This window comes from Engystomops pustulosus, chromosome 3, assembly GCF_040894005.1.
Source record: "Engystomops pustulosus chromosome 3, aEngPut4.maternal, whole genome shotgun sequence".
Classification (NCBI taxonomy): Eukaryota; Metazoa; Chordata; class Amphibia; order Anura; family Leptodactylidae; genus Engystomops; species Engystomops pustulosus.
The window spans coordinates 225098139-225105638 of NC_092413.1; positions in this window are offsets into that span (position 1 = coordinate 225098139).

The following is a 7500-nucleotide window of genomic DNA, read 5'->3' on the forward strand; positions in this document are numbered from 1 at the left end:
TGGGCTTCGGTTGACCGCGTCCTGGGCAGAAACAGGAGTCCTAACTCACTAGAGAGATTTGGCTAATTGTAACGTCAGAGATGAAAAAAAAAAATTCAGGCACCAAGCAGAGAATGGTTTCTATGCGCAGGTATCTGGGTTACAGGTCTGTCACAGCCTGGGAGGGTCTGAAAACGCTTTTGGACACGAGCTAGATTGGGAGCAGTGATTTGGACTGATGATGACCAGTTTCTGGCCACAAACAGGAGTCCGAACTTACTAGGGGAGCTTTTGCAAATTGTAACATTGTAGACGGACAAAAGGAAGGACGCTAGCAGAGGATGGTTTCGATCCATCGACCTCTGGGTTATGGGCCCAGCACGCTTCCGCTGCGCCACTCTGCTGCTACATGCAATGGCTTGGGTGAAGTTCTCACTAGACACTGACTTTTGCTGGGCTACTTAAGGAAAGGCGGCCCTCCGTCAGTCTGTGTAGAGATTTATTGGTTGTTGGGGAACATTTCGGGGCCCACAACTGGTTGCTTATTTTGTTTTCATTTTGTTGCTCGGAAGATCACCCGTACACATAGGCCATTGACCTGCCTGAAACTGGAACACCAGGCAAGCAGCTTCCGTGTCTCTGTGGCGCAATCGGCTAGCGCGTTCGGCTGTTAACCGAAAGGTTGGTGGTTCGAGCCCACCCAGGGACGCAGTCCTCTTTTGCTTCCGCCTGCAGCTTGAGTGGCTCAGCTACAACTTCAATTAAGAGCTCCGTCTAACTGGCCAGTTTCAATATCTAAAGCACACATGGAAGAAGAAGGTTCTTCAGATGGAAGAGAAGAAGCACAGCAGAAAAGTGCTTGCTGCCAGCTTAATAAACGTGCAAAATGAAAGGATACCAACAAAAAAAAATCTCCTTCGAGCCGGAATTGAACCAGCGACCTAAGGATTGCTAGTAGAGTACTACAGTCCTCCGCTCTACCAGCTGAGCTATCGAAGGCTTGGGGGAAGCCCTGGGTGCGTGCTTACTAGCCTTACTTTTCAGTGTCACGGCCTTGGCAAGCAGGAGACGATTTCTCCCAATTTTGAAAAAGGCTGCAAAAAGGACAAAGCTGGAGGATGCGGGCATCGATCCCACTACCTCTCGCATGCTAAGCGAGCGCTCTACCATTTGAGCTAATCCCCCTCTGCTGCTGAGGGGTGTGTGGAGGGTGGAGTTTTTTCCACTAGACTCTGACTTTTTGGTAGGTCGTTTTTTGTTTTTTTTTTAAGTGTGGATGTAAGGCAGCCTTAAGCAAATCAAGACTGCAAAGCCAGGGCGGCTTTGAAAACTATTTTTGGACACGAGCAAGATTGGGAGCAGTAATTTGGGCTTCGGTTGACCGCGTCCTGGGCAGAAACAGGAGTCCTAACTCACTAGAGAGATTTGGCTAATTGTAACGTCAGAGATGAAAAAAAAAAATTCAGGCACCAAGCAGAGAATGGTTTCTATGCGCAGGTATCTGGGTTACAGGTCTGTCACAGCCTGGGAGGGTCTGAAAACGCTTTTGGACACGAGCTAGATTGGGAGCAGTGATTTGGACTGATGATGACCAGTTTCTGGCCACAAACAGGAGTCCGAACTTCCTAGGGGAGCTTTTGCAAATTGTAACATTGTAGACGGACAAAAGGAAGGACGCTAGCAGAGGATGGTTTCTATCCATCGACCTCTGGGTTATGGGCCCAGCACGCTTCCGCTGCGCCACTCTGCTGCTACATGCAATGGCTTGGGAGAAGTTCTCACTAGACACTGACTTTTGCTGGGCTACTTAAGGAAAGGCGGCCCTCCGTCAGTCTGTGTAGAGATTTATTGGTTGTTGGGGAACATTTCGGGGCCCACAACTGGTTGCTTATTTTGTTTTCATTTTGTTGCTCGGAAGATCACCCGTACACATAGGCCATTGACCTGCCTGAAACTGGAACACCAGGCAAGCAGCTTCCGTGTCTCTGTGGCGCAATCGGCTAGCGCGTTCGGCTGTTAACCGAAAGGTTGGTGGTTCGAGCCCACCCAGGGACGCAGTCCTCTTTTGCTTCCGCCTGCAGCTTGAGTGGCTCAGCTACAACTTCAATTAAGAGCTCCGTCTAACTGGCCAGTTTCAATATCTAAAGCACACATGGAAGAAGAAGGTTCTTCAGATGGAAGAGAAGAAGCACAGCAGAAAAGTGCTTGCTGCCAGCTTAATAAACGTGCAAAATGAAAGGATACCAACAAAAAAAAAATCTCCTTCGAGCCAGAATTGAACCAGCGACCTAAGGATTGCTATTAGAGTACTACAGTCCTCCGCTCTACCAGCTGAGCTATCGAAGGCTTGGGGGAAGCCCTGGGTGCGTGCTTACTAGCCTTACTTTTCAGTGTCACGGCCTTGGCAAGCAGGAGACGATTTCTCCCAATTTTGAAAAAGGCTGCAAAAAGGACAAAGCTGGAGGATGCGGGCATCGATCCCGCTACCTCTCGCATGCTAAGCGAGCGCTCTACCATTTGAGCTAATCCCCCTCTGCTGCTGAGGGGTGTGTGGAGGGTGGAGTTTTTTCCACTAGACTCTGACTTTTTGGTAGGTCGTTTTTTTTTTTTTTTTTAAGTGTGGATGTAAGGCAGCCTTAAGCAAATCAAGACTGCAAAGCCAGGGCGGCTTTGAAAACTATTTTTGGACACGAGCAAGATTGGGAGCAGTAATTTGGGCTTCGGTTGACCGCGTCCTGGGCAGAAACAGGAGTCCTAACTCACTAGAGAGATTTGGCTAATTGTAACGTCAGAGATGAAAAAAAAAAATTCAGGCACCAAGCAGAGAATGGTTTCTATGCGCAGGTATCTGGGTTACAGGTCTGTCACAGCCTGGGAGGGTCTGAAAACGCTTTTGGACACGAGCTAGATTGGGAGCAGTGATTTGGACTGATGATGACCAGTTTCTGGCCACAAACAGGAGTCCGAACTTACTAGGGGAGCTTTTGCAAATTGTAACATTGTAGACGGACAAAAGGAAGGACGCTAGCAGAGGATGGTTTCGATCCATCGACCTCTGGGTTATGGGCCCAGCACGCTTCCGCTGCGCCACTCTGCTGCTACATGCAATGGCTTGGGAGAAGTTCTCACTAGACACTGACTTTTGCTGGGCTACTTAAGGAAAGGCGGCCCTCCGTCAGTCTGTGTAGAGATTTATTGGTTGTTGGGGAACATTTCGGGGCCCACAACTGGTTGCTTATTTTGTTTTCATTTTGTTGCTCGGAAGATCACCCGTACACATAGGCCATTGACCTGCCTGAAACTGGAACACCAGGCAAGCAGCTTCCGTGTCTCTGTGGCGCAATCGGCTAGCGCGTTCGGCTGTTAACCGAAAGGTTGGTGGTTCGAGCCCACCCAGGGACGCAGTCCTCTTTTGCTTCCGCCTGCAGCTTGAGTGGCTCAGCTACAACTTCAATTAAGAGCTCCGTCTAACTGGCCAGTTTCAATATCTAAAGCACACATGGAAGAAGAAGGTTCTTCAGATGGAAGAGAAGAAGCACAGCAGAAAAGTGCTTGCTGCCAGCTTAATAAACGTGCAAAATGAAAGGATACCAACAAAAAAAAAATCTCCTTCGAGCCGGAATTGAACCAGCGACCTAAGGATTGCTAGTAGAGTACTACAGTCCTCCGCTCTACCAGCTGAGCTATCGAAGGCTTGGGGGAAGCCCTGGGTGCGTGCTTACTAGCCTTACTTTTCAGTGTCACGGCCTTGGCAAGCAGGAGACGATTTCTCCCAATTTTGAAAAAGGCTGCAAAAAAGGACAAAGCTGGAGGATGCGGGCATCGATCCCGCTACCTCTCGCATGCTAAGCGAGCGCTCTACCATTTGAGCTAATCCCCCTCTGCTGCTGAGGGGTGTGTGGAGGGTGGAGTTTTTTCCACTAGACTCTGACTTTTTGGTAGGTCGTTTTTTTTTTTTTTTTTAAGTGTGGATGTAAGGCAGCCTTAAGCAAATCAAGACTGCAAAGCCAGGGCGGCTTTGAAAACTATTTTTGGACACGAGCAAGATTGGGAGCAGTAATTTGGGCTTCGGTTGACCGCGTCCTGGGCAGAAACAGGAGTCCTAACTCACTAGAGAGATTTGGCTAATTGTAACGTCAGAGATGAAAAAAAAAAATTCAGGCACCAAGCAGAGAATGGTTTCTATGCGCAGGTATCTGGGTTACAGGTCTGTCACAGCCTGGGAGGGTCTGAAAACGCTTTTGGACACGAGCTAGATTGGGAGCAGTGATTTGGACTGATGATGACCAGTTTCTGGCCACAAACAGGAGTCCGAACTTACTAGGGGAGCTTTTGCAAATTGTAACATTGTAGACGGACAAAAGGAAGGACGCTAGCAGAGGATGGTTTCGATCCATCGACCTCTGGGTTATGTGCCCGGCACGCTTCCGCTGCGCCACTCTGCTGCTACATGCAATGGCTTGGGAGAAGTTCTCACTAGACACTGACTTTTGCTGGGCTACTTAAGGAAAGGCGGCCCTCCGTCAGTCTGTGTAGAGATTTATTGGTTGTTGGGGAACATTTCGGGGCCCACAACTGGTTGCTTATTTTGTTTTCATTTTGTTGCTCGGAAGATCACCCGTACACATAGGCCATTGACCTGCCTGAAACTGGAACACCAGGCAAGCAGCTTCCGTGTCTCTGTGGCGCAATCGGCTAGCGCGTTCGGCTGTTAACCGAAAGGTTGGTGGTTCGAGCCCACCCAGGGACGCAGTCCTCTTTTGCTTCCGCCTGCAGCTTGAGTGGCTCAGCTACAACTTCAATTAAGAGCTCCGTCTAACTGGCCAGTTTCAATATCTAAAGCACACATGGAAGAAGAAGGTTCTTCAGATGGAAGAGAAGAAGCACAGCAGAAAAGTGCTTGCTGCCAGCTTAATAAACGTGCAAAATGAAAGGATACCAACAAAAAAAAAATCTCCTTCGAGCCGGAATTGAACCAGCGACCTAAGGATTGCTAGTAGAGTACTACAGTCCTCCGCTCTACCAGCTGAGCTATCGAAGGCTTGGGGGAAGCCCTGGGTGCGTGCTTACTAGCCTTACTTTTCAGTGTCACGGCCTTGGCAAGCAGGAGACGATTTCTCCCAATTTTGAAAAAGGCTGCAAAAAGGACAAAGCTGGAGGATGCGGGCATCGATCCCGCTACCTCTCGCATGCTAAGCGAGCGCTCTACCATTTGAGCTAATCCCCCTCTGCTGCTGAGGGGTGTGTGGAGGGTGGAGTTTTTTCCACTAGACTCTGACTTTTTGGTAGGTCGTTTTTTTTTTTTTTTTTAAGTGTGGATGTAAGGCAGCCTTAAGCAAATCAAGACTGCAAAGCCAGGGCGGCTTTGAAAACTATTTTTGGACACGAGCAAGATTGGGAGCAGTAATTTGGGCTGCGGTTGACCGCGTCCTGGGCAGAAACAGGAGTCCTAACTCACTAGAGAGATTTGGCTAATTGTAACGTCAGAGATGAAAAAAAAAAATTCAGGCACCAAGCAGAGAATGGTTTCTATGCGCAGGTATCTGGGTTACAGGTCTGTCACAGCCTGGGAGGGTCTGAAAACGCTTTTGGACACGAGCTAGATTGGGAGCAGTGATTTGGACTGATGATGACCAGTTTCTGGCCACAAACAGGAGTCCGAACTTACTAGGGGAGCTTTTGCAAATTGTAACATTGTAGACGGACAAAAGGAAGGACGCTAGCAGAGGATGGTTTCGATCCATCGACCTCTGGGTTATGGGCCCAGCACGCTTCCGCTGCGCCACTCTGCTGCTACATGCAATGGCTTGGGAGAAGTTCTCACTAGACACTGACTTTTGCTGGGCTACTTAAGGAAAGGCGGCCCTCCGTCAGTCTGTGTAGAGATTTATTGGTTGTTGGGGAACATTTCGGGGCCCACAACTGGTTGCTTATTTTGTTTTCATTTTGTTGCTCGGAAGATCACCCGTACACATAGGCCATTGACCTGCCTGAAACTGGAACACCAGGCAAGCAGCTTCCGTGTCTCTGTGGCGCAATCGGCTAGCGCGTTCGGCTGTTAACCGAAAGGTTGGTGGTTCGAGCCCACCCAGGGACGCAGTCCTCTTTTGCTTCCGCCTGCAGCTTGAGTGGCTCAGCTACAACTTCAATTAAGAGCTCCGTCTAACTGGCCAGTTTCAATATCTAAAGCACACATGGAAGAAGAAGGTTCTTCAGATGGAAGAGAAGAAGCACAGCAGAAAAGTGCTTGCTGCCAGCTTAATAAACGTGCAAAATGAAAGGATACCAACAAAAAAAAAATCTCCTTCGAGCCGGAATTGAACCAGCGACCTAAGGATTGCTAGTAGAGTACTACAGTCCTCCGCTCTACCAGCTGAGCTATCGAAGGCTTGGGGGAAGCCCTGGGTGCGTGCTTACTAGCCTTACTTTTCAGTGTCACGGCCTTGGCAAGCATGAGACGATTTCTCCCAATTTTGAAAAAGGCTGCAAAAAGGACAAAGCTGGAGGATGCGGGCATCGATCCCGCTACCTCTCGCATGCTAAGCGAGCGCTCTACCATTTGAGCTAATCCCCCTCTGCTGCTGAGGGGTGTGTGGAGGGTGGAGTTTTTTCCACTAGACTCTGACTTTTTGGTAGGTCGTTTTTTTTTTTTTTTTTAAGTGTGGATGTAAGGCAGCCTTAAGCAAATCAAGACTGCAAAGCCAGGGCGGCTTTGAAAACTATTTTTGGACACGAGCAAGATTGGGAGCAGTAATTTGGGCTTCGGTTGACCGCGTCCTGGGCAGAAACAGGAGTCCTAACTCACTAGAGAGATTTGGCTAATTGTAACGTCAGAGATGAAAAAAAAAAATTCAGGCACCAAGCAGAGAATGGTTTCTATGCGCAGGTATCTGGGTTACAGGTCTGTCACAGCCTGGGAGGGTCTGAAAACGCTTTTGGACACGAGCTAGATTGGGAGCAGTGATTTGGACTGATGATGACCAGTTTCTGGCCACAAACAGGAGTCCGAACTTACTAGGGGAGCTTTTGCAAATTGTAACATTGTAGACGGACAAAAGGAAGGACGCTAGCAGAGGATGGTTTCGATCCATCGACCTCTGGGTTATGGGCCCAGCACGCTTCCGCTGCGCCACTCTGCTGCTACATGCAATGGCTTGGGAGAAGTTCTCACTAGACACTGACTTTTGCTGGGCTACTTAAGGAAAGGCGGCCCTCCGTCAGTCTGTGTAGAGATTTATTGGTTGTTGGGGAACATTTCGGGGCCCACAACTGGTTGCTTATTTTGTTTTCATTTTGTTGCTCGGAAGATCACCCGTACACATAGGCCATTGACCTGCCTGAAACTGGAACACCAGGCAAGCAGCTTCCGTGTCTCTGTGGCGCAATCGGCTAGCGCGTTCGGCTGTTAACCGAAAGGTTGGTGGTTCGAGCCCACCCAGGGACGCAGTCCTCTTTTGCTTCCGCCTGCAGCTTGAGTGGCTCAGCTACAACTTCAATTAAGAGCTCCGTCTAACTGGCCAG